We start from the raw sequence: 13,438 nt of genomic DNA, 5'->3' as shown, positions 1-13,438 counted from the left end.
AAAATAACCATCTCTTCAGAAAGTCATTATCATGGAGGAAAAAGTCAGTGATATAGAAAACACATGGGGGGGCTGTTCCCAGGGCACTGTTGATCACTGATCTGTTACCTGAAGCTGCCAATAAAGGTTTGCTGTGGCCACTAGGATGGCATGTTTTGGTAGATGAGGACAAGAACTGCAAGGTGTCGTTTCTTTCACTGCTTCTCCCAGTAACTCCAGCTGGAAGCAGCCTCTCGAGGGCCTAAGAAAAGTCAACTTCTCTTTGATTTAATGTCTTCATCTGTAAGATAACCACAGTAGTCTCATAACTTGGAAAAGATTGAGAAGAGCCCATTGCAATAGCAGCAGAGTTCTCCAATGGTACAGTACTGAATGTCACCCTTCCTTCCCTCCCTCTGCCCCAGGCAATCTCCAGGGCCCCAGAGGGCCCCAGAAGTAGGGAATCAGAGGTGGTTCCAGTGTCCATCACCTCACAAACTCAAAACAATTATCTCCGTTCCCTCACTGAGATTCACTCCACTTTTCCTTTTAAGCCCTCAAAACACAGAGTCAGACTGTTTTCCCTTTCCCCAGACAGTGGGGCTACTTGCCTGCCCCTCCTCCAAAAGGAGGCTATTCTCAGGGACTCCAGGGGAACCCCTCTCTAACCTTCTAAGGAAGACTACCCTAAGTAATTCTTGTAAGGAACTTACCCCTTCTGGGGGGTGTTTCTGGAGGAACTACTTTTAATAAACACAAGGAGTGGAATTATTGGCCCCTTATTGTAATAGAAGATTGGTGGAGGAGAAGGGCCTACAACTTTAATCTCTAGTAATATATCATCTCTGGTAGGATACACGACTAAATCTTATTCTGAAACATGAGTTTTAATTTAACCTAAATAATAGGCCGGGCACGGTGGCTCACGCCTGTAATTCTAGCACTCTGGGAAGCCAAGGCAGGAGGATCACTCGAGGTCAGGAGTTTGAGACCAGCCTAAGCAAGAGCGAGACCCCGTCTCTACTAAAAAAAATATAAAGAAATTAGCCAGACAACTAAAAATACATAGAAAAAATTAGCTGGGCATGGTGGCACATGCCTGTAGTCCCAGCTACTCGGGAGGCTGAGGCAGGAGGATCGCTTGAGCCCAGGAGTTTGAGGTGGCTGTGAGCTAGGCTGACGCCACGGCACTCGAGCACGGGCAACAGAGTGAGACTCTGTCTCAAGAAAAAAGAAAAAAAAGAATAATATGACTTCATACCTACGAGGATAGCCATCCTAATGGGAAAAAGAAATGGAAAATAACAAGTGTTGGTGAGGAGGTAGAGGAAGTGAAGCTCTTGTACATTTTTGGTGGGAATGTAAAAGGGTGAAGCCAAGATGGACAACAATTTGGCAATTCTCCAAAAGACTCAACGTACAATTTCTATATGACCCAACAATTCCACTCCTAGATAAATACACCAAAGAATTGAAAACAGGAACTTATACAAATACTTGCATGCTAATGCTTTCTCATGAGCGAATGAGAAAGGCAAGGGGCTCTTGCATAGAAATGCAGAACTTGAGTAACTATTCTGTTGATCATGTTTTTAAATAAAAAGCCTTTTATACTAATGGACTTGTTAAAGTATAAATCAAGAAATTATTCTTTTCAAATATTTGATTGGAAAAGGATTCCTTATATTTAATAGAATTCATGTTATACAATCATAGATTGTGAGAAGCTAAATTATACACCATTTCAACTTTGGAGACAACATCTACCAATCAAAAGAATGAGAAATATTTATATGGCCTTGTATGAGGGGAGTGTAAGTGTTAATAAGCACTTATTTTCCATTGTAAGTACATCTTCTCCCCAAATAAAGTGGATTCTCATGGGACACTGTCCAAGCTGGAAACAGACCAGGCTGTGGTTTGCTCCTGGCTGATCATGCAGAGACCTCAAAAGCGTGTGAGTGACAGAGCCGACTGCAGGCCAAGGAAGATAAGATCAAAACGTCATGCAAGGAGGACGAGAAGAAGAAATGAGTCTCTCCCCTTCTTTTGTCTGTACATAGTGTCCTCATGAATCGTGGATCATTTCGTAAAGCACACTTTTATATTCCAGGGGTTACTTTAAGTCACAAACATAGTCTTGATTCTGAAACTATAATGTCCACTATAGTGTACTAATCACCAATTTGATGTTCATTGTAAAGACGTCTTCTCCCTTCTCCTTGGGCTAAGGCCACTGCAGGCAGTCTGCAGGCTTCGGGGAAGTGTCTTTTTCTCTTTTCCCCATTGCTTGTATCTCAGATGCCTAACAGCAGCTTCTGGCCTCTCTGGGATTGGAGTACAGGGAGGGAGAAGGAAGAGAGAGGAGCAGAAAATTTCATACTTGGCTGATGCTATCATAACACGGCTTTATGCTCTCTGGACCTGGCAGGTATTTAAAGCTGATCCTTTCTCATGTGGGTTCCCCTGAAAGGTTCCTCTGACCACCACTCTCCCATGTTGTAGGCAGAGCTCCTTTGACTGTCTTCTTCCTATTCATACCCTTAACTCTACCCCCACCCAGCATCTTTCTGTGGTATAGCCCAGAATCTCCCCTGGCAGGCCATCCTCTTGGGCAAGATTCTTGCTAATCCCGGCCAAAATTCCTGCTATCATTTCTGAGGATTCCTGGGCTTTGCTCTGCCTTTGGGGGGGGTGCACTTATTTGCCAATTGCAGGCTCTACCCTGTTCCGTGGCCACTTTGGCTTTCTCTGCTATGAGTCAGATGCCAGTAACCTGGGGCCCCAACACCAGAGAACATGGTGTTCAGATCTGTCAGATGGACTGGATCCCTGAACGAATGTAGGATGAGAGCTTCCAAACTGGAATGCTAGAGCAGCAAGAGATAAAGAAGACAAGACAGGTCAAGTGGAATCACAAAGTCTAGAGTTTGCAGTTAGTGACCATTCCAAGCACAGGGTATGATGGCCAGGGTTTGAACACTATGGAAAGGAGAGAACTAAAGTACAAAATAAGGAATGTCCTGCCTGATAAGGGTGCCTTTGTTTACCTAGGGGCCTTGAGTCACACCAGTCTATGTCATTTATGATGAGCATTTTAGGCCACACAGTATCAGTTCAACCTGCAGAGGGGCTGGACACTAAAGTCCATCATACAGCCTATCAACCAGTCCACATGATGAAGCCCCAGTAAAAACTCTGGACACCAAGGCTCAGGCAAGTTTCCCTGGTTGACAACACTCCATGCTTGTTGCACATTGTTGCCAAGGGAGTGGTGCTATCTGTGACTCCACAGGTTCTACTCTTGGAAACTTCCTAGATTCTGCCAGGAGCTCAAAGCCGGCCTGGAAGGAAAGTAACATTGCTCAGGCCTTCCTCTGGAGCTACTCCAATGTGGACACCACGAGGGCTGCTGGTCACAGGAGAGACACATCCTCCATCCATAGTTGGCAAAGGCTTCAACACAGTCAGGAATGACCACTGAAAGAAACCTCAGGGGCACAGCATGCTCTCTAAGCTGCCACCTGCAGACAAATAAGGTCTTCCCTGAGTATGAGGCCATGTTATTTATGACCCAAGGGGAGGATAAACTCTATAGATAGGACTTTGAAGCCTCCTTCCCACCCAGGGAGATACCAAGAAAGGTCTTCTCTGTCTCCTTTTGCACCTTTGAGCTAAGGGACAGATAATGTCCCCATTAACAGGTTACTTCCCATAGACATTCTAGGCCTGCCATTTACTCCCACGGTGTTTTTGAAAAGTAATAGCTGTGAGGCAATTGCCATAAAATCATTAGCAGAGAACGGAGCACTAGTATGACAGTGACTCCCAGCAGCACTTGAAAAGAACTTTGCATTCCTGATTCATATCAGCTTCTCAATGGTCTGTATCTCTGTTTTTTCCCATGAGACAATTCTGGCCTCAGAAATCACCAAAGAAGTATTGACTACGTTGCTCAGACGCAGGATCACTGCCCTGGGTCAACATTTCAGTCTCCAACAGGATGATATAGTTTTAATCATATATCCTTAGGTGACACAAAATTTTGCTTTGGATACCCATATTCTCTTTTCAATCCCAGAAATTTAAAGTCAACTTCCACTTTCAAACTTCCCTGGTAGGTCAACTGTGCATTAGTGTAATCCAGTCATTAGGTGGGAATCTCCCAGCCCCTTAAGTTCTAGAGAACAACTGGCTTGAACTCCTACAGTTTATGGAAGTCCAAAGTTTTTTCAACGTTTCCTACAAATGTCCAGCGGGGTATCCTCTCATGTTCACTCAGCTGTGAGCCAACAGTATCCGACATTCTCAGATGCTGGGAATTAGGTGCATTGTCCCTGAAGAGGGTATCTGAGAGAATACCACAATATCCACTGCAGCTCACCTCTCACGTCTCTCAGAGCCCTTTGGAAATGACTTATCCATAATTCTGGTTGGCTTGGCTTGCTGGGAAAATTACAATAGAAAGATTAGTAGGATGAACTACAGCCCCCACCACTGCATCTATCTTGAGTCTATAAATGATACTCGTCATCCTCTTCTCCATTTCCCATTATAGATCCCCTTCACCCTTGGCTAGTACTTCTACTGCTCTAGGTGACTTACCCGGTGAGGTGACCCAGACTATCATCCCTAAGGTGGCTGAGCTTTGATTTACTGTGTCTTTCTCAGACTGTGGCTACTGTACTTGTCCATTTACCATTGAAACTGGGCATAGGAACACCAAGAGGTGCTTCACGGATCTCCAGGGCACCAGACATGGTCATTCCTGTCCCCTTGAGTAGCAGCAGTCCTAATTATCCCTGCATTTCCCTTTCTGCCTGCTGTTCTCTTGGCACATGGAACCGGAAGTGCCACAGCAACAGCAATAACTTAAATTTCAGTGGGATTCTTACTGTGTCCCCTGCTGGAAGTGGCCCCTTTTAGACCTGCAGCACTAGTGCTAAAGGGATGGGAAGCACAAATTCCCCAAGAGGATTTCTGAGAGTGATAGTAAGTGGGTTCACTCCTACTTCTATCCCTCAGATTCCAGAGGGATACCTTTTGGGAACTGGAAATGGCTCCACATAATGGTTATTGATCTGGGGTACCCTAGAAAATGGTACCTCATCCTTACAGGGTATTATTTCTACACTGAGATCTTGGCTGGTCTCTTAAAGGCCATTCTACCATTCTAATAGGCTGGCTCCTGGGTGATGAAGTATGTGATAGAACTAGTGAGTTCCCATGGTCATGTGCAAACTACTGTACCTCTTTTGCTGTAAAGTGGGACCCTTAGCGCTTTTTTTTTTTTTTTTTTTTGAGACAAAGTCTGGCTCTGTTGCCCTGGCTAGAGTGCCGTGGTGTCAGCCCAGCTCACAGCAACCTCAAACTCCTGGGCTCAAGCGATCCTCCTGCCTCAGCCTCCCGAGTAGCTGAGACTACAGGCATGTGCCGCCATGCCTGGCTAATTTTTTCTATAGATATATTTTTAGTTGTCCAGATGATTTCTGTCTATTTTTAGTAGAGACGGGGTCTCACTCTTGCTCAGAGCTGGTCCCGAACTCCTGACCTTAAGCGATCCACCTGCCTCAGCCTCCCAGAGTGCTAAGATTACAGGCATGAGCCACCGCGCCTGGCCGGGACCCTTAGCTTTGATGCCTTGCTGATATCACTCTATAAGTTCTCAGATCATGGTGCTGGCTGAGGCTCCCCATCAGGAAAGACAAACCCATATACAGAATATGAGATGATCCTGGTCAGGATGGTATCCACTCTTTCTACTGCACAAGGGATCCAATATAGTCAAGTGGCCACCAAGGGGCTGCTTACTTTCCTTAGGGGGTGATGCCGTATCAGGGATTCAGTGTGGTCTCTACTGGGCACAGGCTAGATTTTCAGCAGAAGCAACAGCTAGATCAGCTGTTGAACCCATGTATAGCCTCCATCCCTACCACATGGCTACTCTGTTAACGCAAGCATTATACCAACTCCTGGGCAGCTAATGACAGAAGCCAAATGATGTCAATCGGCTGAATCACTTGGTCTACATTGGCTGGATAACACCCCTTCTATAACAGATACTGTAGTGGGCTAATGCACATGTGAAACAAAGATGTTCACACCTCCCATAAGCCCACCCATGCCTCCTCCTCAGACCTCCTTATCCCTGATCTTCTAATCATCTTCCAGACCTCTAGCCCACCAGCCTGACCATTTGCTACTGCTCATGGAACCATGTGTATTCATACCTTGGGAAACTCATATGACCAGCTGCATGTGCCAGAGATTTCCCCATTGGGAGGATTTCTCACCGCGAGCATTCAGTACCACACCTGAATGGGACTGTGGTACAGCAGCAGTTCTCTGGCTTGTGCTGACATATTGAGTTGACCCATTTGTGAACCAAGCTCAACCTTTTTCCCCTCCATCAGCTGTCATAAGATAGATCTCCTGTGTGGCTGGTGCTGAGGGAGAGGCACTGGACAACATGGGATCTGGGCCACCTGTTCTTGCAACTTGCTTGTGACCCCTTCCCCTACCCATTCCCTATCCCCATGGACCACTTCCACCTTATGTTGGATTGCTGCTGGGCCCATCCAATCTGCTGATTTGGTAGTCTGAAGGAAAACAGGTCATAACGGATAGTTCTGGTTGTGTGCTCGTCTGATGTCTCTGGTCAGATGCTCCATCACCACCAGAGCCCAATAGCACAACAGAAACTGCTTCCTGAATGGTGTACAGTCATCCGTCTGGGGATGGGTTCATTCCTGAACCCCACAGATACCAAAATCCATGGATACTCAAGTCCCTGATATAAAATGGCATAGTATTTGCATAAAACCTATGCACATCCTCCAGTACTTTAAATCGTCTCTAGATTACTTATAATACATAATACAAGGTAAATGCTATGTAAATAATTGTTATACAGCATTGTTTTTTATTTGTATTATTTTTATCATTGTTTTGTTATTTATTGTCCAAATATTTTCATTCAATGGATGGCTGGTTGCATCCTCACATATAAAACCTGAGGTTGTAGAGGTTCCACTATAGCTCTCCTTCATGGGATTTGGAAACTGAGTAGGTTAACAGAAGTTTAATATTATTAATAGTTCTTTCTCTGACATGAGTTATATTTTACACCAGAAGGCAGAGGTATTCTCCAGTGTTTTGTCATTGATAAATATGAAAGATAATTGGTCATTGCATATCTTAACTCACAATTAACTTCACCCCTTTCAAACTCCTCCCTACTAGTGTAAAAAGCCAAATTTCCTTACCCTGTGGTTAGAAATTTTCACCAAAATATCCTTGCCCCTCCTGTGGACTTTAGAATTGGGCTCTAAAGTAAATTCTGTAAATTCTCAGGGGAAAAAGCCTTCCAGGCGCAATGGTATTATACTTTCCCAAAATACCTTTGTACTATGTATCTCCTATTAATTTTCCTCTGAGCTGGTGAGATTATTTGGATCTTTACACACACTGTTTCTGACTGATCACATTTATTCCTATGGCTTTGATTACCAGTATTCCAAATCTTAAGTCAATCCCCCATCACTACCCCGGGATCTAAACGTATGCACGTTATAATTTCTTTATCCACAGTCAATGTTTTTTTAAAATCATGAATCTGATAGGCTAAGAGTGACACATTGTTTAATTGTTCACTTTTAGCTACTAATGAGGTTGAACATTTGTTTCATATTCTCACTGTAAAATGATTTCTTCCTCTTTGCATTGTCTCTGCTCGTCATTGCCCACTGTAGTGATGCTATGATGCGCTTTCCAGACCTCCCTCCAGGGCTGGTGCATTCATCCTCTCAGTGTCGACAGCTGAGAGGTCTCTCAGCTCAGTCACTCTCTGAGAACCGGCTTCAGCTGAAGAAAGTTGCCTAGACCAAAGTCATGCCCCCTTTCTCCAAGGCAACCTGAATCCAATGGTTGATCCCTGTTGTAGGGTGGGGAATGTAAAGGCTTAGCCCCCTGGCCTCAAGGTGGGGCAGCATCGAAGGATCATCTCAGCTCACCATAAAATCTGCTGAGGTCTTTATTGCAAGTGCTTCGCAATTCAACTCCCCTCTCTGACGGATCCTGCTTCTCTCACTCCCCCACAGGCACACAAATCTCTATCTCAGAGTCGGCTTCTTGGGGAACCCAACCTAGGAACCCATTGTTTACAGCTGGGAATATTTCTTATTCTTAATAATTTGTTAAAAGCTTTAAAACTTTATTAGCACTTAATGTTGGGTAGGTTAAATTGTCTCTCAATTCATTTTTATCTTTTGCAAAACAAGTGAAGTAAAGCTATTCTGATACCCAGGTGAGGCGGCAGGACAAAACAGGCAACATCACTGCAAGGCAGGAAGCAGGTAGAAGCACCTACGTGCACGCAGGGTGACTTATGCGGGGAGAGGGGTGAGTAACCAGCTTCATGCTTCCTGATCTTGGCCCAGCTATCAGCTTTGCTCCCATGAACCGGAACATTTACGTAAAGGCCCTTAATAAATGCAGTCAGCTCTATTCAAATGATTTTAAGACTATTAAACACTGGGTGAGAGTCCTGTGGAGAAAGCACCAATGAGAAAGCTCTACAATGCACTTGCCACAAGCTCTCTGTAGACAGAGAGGTTGGATCGGTCCACACTGCATGTGCTTTCTCTGAGCTGTATATGTGTCTCTTCCTGGGCAACTCCTCTGGGGGCGGTGGTACAAAGGACCCTCTTACAATATGACCATGCAGATTTGAGTCTCTGGACACACACTCTGGACCTACTTTCCAAGTGCCCCTCAGTCCCCAGTCTCCAGGGCTCTAGAGTCCTGCTCCTTAACCTGCAGGAATCCTGAGCCCCTAAGACCTACCTCTACTCCCTTTCCAACCCTTGATTAACACTCCTGCCACCCCAACAGATACGCGCGCACACACACACACACACACACACACACACAGACCACTATTCTTTCCTGGCCTTGACAGTGGCCAGCAGGTGCCCTCCTAGCCCTCATAGACATGATTGTTCTCCCTCTTCCAAGACGAGACTTGATGTTTGATATAGAAGAGCTTGTTGTCTCAAATTGGGGTCAGTAACAAACTCCTGAACTGTGTGCTCCAGTGTCTGGTCCCTTTTCTCTGCACATAATAGAGGCTCCAGTGTCTCAATCTTCAGAGGCAGCAAGATAGTGAGAGACTAAGGCCCTATCCTCCTATCCCTAAAGAAAAACTGAGGCGTCAGCTAAGAAGGATTGAGGACCAAAGATATCAAAACATGGTGCCATTGGCAAAAGAGGAACTGTAGACAAGTAGAGGATTGAACTGTCCACTTTGGGAGAGAATGAGCGATTATTTGTCTTCTGGGCCCAAATCCAAAAAAGGAGTCTAGGCCTGGGCTTGGCTGGTCTCCTACATGACAGAGGGACGAAGTTAAGAATCTCTGATTTCAGATATTAGTTTAGAGCAGGTCTCACTTTCGTAGTGAAAAGTAGTAATAAGTTTTGAGAATTACCTCGCATAATATTTTCCCAACACATGTTCAGTGGAAAAGTGTTTATCTTCGAGTAGTTTAAAAGCTCAAAACCTTCCAGAAAACAAGACGATGCTCTCTCCCAGAGCATCCTCTTCCCGCACAACATCTCAGCTACACCTGGCTCATCTGACCTTCTTCCCTGCAGCCTTCTCCAGTTCAAAGAGAGGCCAGGCCCTCATCATTCCTTTTTACTGTGGAATCTCAACCCACCACTTGTTCCCTCTCTGTCCTAATTCTTCAATCAGTTCCTTTCTACTGATTCTTTGAGCCTAAAATCCTTCCCAAGAACCACAATAAGCAGTGTCCCTCTGGAAAACACCTCCGGCACACCTTAATACACATACCTGTAAGCTTCTGTTCACGCATCTGTGTTCACCAAAAACTTGCGACCTCCTTGAGGGCCAAAGATGCCATGTTGCACAACTCCAAGGGCACTGACACCATAGGCTGTGTGAATGGTGTTGAGCAGCACCTGTAATCAAATGAATGAACAACGAATGGCAAACAGGAGGATTTTTTCCACCCACTAGGTGGCGCTCAGGCATTTTTGAACTGCACAATGTGGCCATGGTTCAAGGTAGACCACAGCAATTCAGTGAGTTCACTACCATTTTCTTTTATTATTTTTTTCTTTTCATATCATCTACACATATAAGAAAGCAGGATTTTATTTGATTAATAATGTAATAAATAATTATGGTCCTTGTTGATACCCAAAATAAGTGGTATATTTGGGAATACCTTCCTCTCTCAAACACTTATTTCAGGCTATCATGACCAGTAATTTAAAAGAAGCCATGAGTTTGCATAGCCTCAGTTTAAAACGTCTCCAGGGTAAAGAGTACAATTCCAACTTAAACAGGTCAGTTAGCTGTTCAGTCACCTGTTCATGCTTCATTCAAGAAACATTTATGGAACATTCATGATGTGTCAGACATCGTGCTGCTGAATTCAGGTGAGGATAAAAAGAAAAAGACATGATCTCTGTGCTCATGGACCTTTCGGGCATTAATCAAAAATTCATACAAATATCACTAAATTATAGCAGTGGAAAGAGCTACAAATGAGAGGTACATGCTGTTATGAGAACATCTAATAGACCAAGACAGGAAGTTCAAGGAAGGCTTCCTTGAGAACAGGACGGTTGAGTTAACATCTGAAGGGAGAGTAGGCGCTCACTAGATGAACGGAAATGGAATGTCATAAGCAGAGACACAAACATGTTCTAAGGCCCGGAGGGGAGTTTGAGGAAGGGAGTGAGGGAGACCAGTTGGCTGGACCATTGTGGGCGAGGTGGGGGAGTCATGTGAGATGAGGCTGGAGAGTTAGGAAGGGCCAGGCTGGGTAAGCCTTGAAGGCCATAATATGGGTTTGGGTCTTTATTCCAAGAGTAGCTGGAAGTCACTGAAGGGTTATAAGCAGAGAAATGATGGGATCAGTTATGTGCTTTGGAAAGGATCACTTTGGCTGCAATGTGGCTAATGTATTGGAGGGAGCCTTTAGAGATGTGGGAAACAAGGTAGGAGATTATTTAGTAGAGGAGGAGAGAGAAGCTGGTGGCTTGTACTAAGGTACGTTTGGAAATCTCTGACTATTGGAAATTCCTTCCTTATACCAAACCAAAACTTGCGTCCAGCGGCCCCAGCTCTTTCCTCTGGGACCACAAAGAACAAGTCAACTCCACGCCGAACATGGCAGTCCTTTAAGCAGCTTAAGGAATGCATTGTTCCACCGCCTCTTCCTCTTCACACCACCTTGCCCCCATCACTTAGTCCTCCTTTCTTCAGTTCAGAAAGCACGAGCCTTTAAACAGGCCCTCAAGGCCCGGCGCGGTGGCTCACACCTGTAATCCCAGCACTCTGGGAGGCCAAGGCGAGAGCATCGCTTGAGTCCAGGAGTTCAAGGTTGCAGTGAGCTATGATGACGCCACTGCACTCTAGCCGGGGTGACAGAGAGAGGCCTTGTCTCAAAAATAAATAAATAAGTAGAAATAAAAAAGAAATAAACAGGCCCTCAAATGGCTTATATATTAATTCCCCTCACTGCCCCTCTCAGGGCATTCTCATTCCGTCGCCTGTTTTTTCACTTTCTTGTCGGTATCCTTTGTAGCACAAAAGTTTCTGATTTTGATGAAATTCACTTGGCCAGTGAGTTTTGAGCAGAATTGGTGGATGTCGCTTCCTGGGCCAAGTATCCAATGCCCAATGTGACAGTCTGTAGAGCTCTCTTTAAACGGTGACCAGAAATGTTTGAGATGGTGGGGGTCTTATCAGTTTGGGTCCCTAAATGATTACAATCAGCAGAGCCCTTCTGCCAACCCACGATAGAAACGTAGCCTCAGAGAGCAACAAATCTGGGTTAGTTTAAGCACTGAAATTTGGGGGTTGTTACCATAGCATAACCAACCCTATTATGACTGACAAACACATCTTTTGTAACTTCATTGGTTGTCAGAATATTATAAAATAAAAACTAAAACACACTTTTAAAAATAAACTAGAGATTAAGTTAGAGTTTAAAATTTCAGCTCTAGGAACTATAGAACACTTTCTAATTTTTCCCATATTCAGTTAAGAATTTCAAATAGTCATTTCATGATATAGGACAATGCCTGTGATATATTAAATGTAGGGGGTTAAATTTAAAGACAAAACACTAAAACGTTTACAAAGTTTATGTCTCCTTGATTGGATTTTTATTTTTTTCTTTGGCACTTATCTGTATTTTTACATTTATTTTATAAAATAATATTCACTGATTCAAAACATATTCCCACCTTAGAAATGACAAGTACATATGTTTATCACTAGAAAAAAAAATCTAGCATGAAAGATGTCTTTAATTCTGTATACTTTTATCTCACCATCTAACAATGTTTATAGATAATCATGACAAGAATTATTACCCCAGAATCAACAGACTATTTCATATCATAATTTTGTTAAGTGGTTAGCTAAAAGGACACAATTTCACATGGGCAGATATCATTTATCCCAGTTGCCTTTGTCTTTGCAAAGAGAAACACAGTTTCCTGGCAGGTACCTTGACCCCAGTCAACTATCTCATGAATCCAGGTGGCCAGTTAGAAGGTGGTTGATGATAGGGTGATAATTTGGGGTCATTGTCTTCATAGGCCAGTTCATTTCAGCTATTTTTTTTACATGTGTTAAATATCACTGCAATAGACCTCATTATTAATTTCACTTTTTAAATTTAATTTCTGGATTCAGGAGTTAGGTATTATAATCACAAATACAAATTTATGTGAAATGAGCTACAAACTATCTTTATTATCCAAGAACCTGGAAATACTCAAGATATAATATGCCTTTTATCTCAAGATGGTGGGTGGACATATGTAGTACCTCTTCTTCCACTTGAAATATTATTGAATGTGGAGGGCATATAATTAAGAATAAATAGCTGCACTGAATCAAAGGCAACCGGGATAGATACTATCAGTGAACCAGAGTCATAAATGAACTTCAGAAGATGCTATGCAGATAGAATCAGACTGAACCCAAAATCCATGGAACTGAAAAGTCCTGAAACACAACCCAGTCAAAAGAGGAGATGGCACCTTGTTAAAGGCAGGTGACGTGGAGTAAACTCCAGTCCCGATATTTGATGACTCAACTTCAATCTTCAAAACATTAACTTGGTTTCCAGAAGGGGAAGCACATGTATTTTATTTTCTCTTCATTCCTCCTGTGAGTCTGCAAGCCGAGCAATATTAATAGCTACATATGGAAATAGCCTTTGACTGTTTCTTTTATTCCTCTGGACTGGTTTCAGCCTTTTTCACAGAGTTTGTGTTTCCCCGACATTTTCACTCCATGAAATCAGAAAGTGATTGTGTGCTAACTTTATTTAGCTCATTACAACGGTGTTTTCAGGCCCATGCTGGCCACATCTCTCCAAGATCTATTTTTTTGGTTTCACAAAGCAAAATT

Source organism: Propithecus coquereli, unplaced genomic scaffold (assembly GCF_000956105.1).
Source record: "Propithecus coquereli isolate 6110/MARCELLA unplaced genomic scaffold, Pcoq_1.0 Scaffold163, whole genome shotgun sequence".
In the NCBI taxonomy this organism is placed as follows: Eukaryota; Metazoa; Chordata; class Mammalia; order Primates; family Indriidae; genus Propithecus; species Propithecus coquereli.
This window is presented reverse-complemented; position numbering follows the sequence as displayed.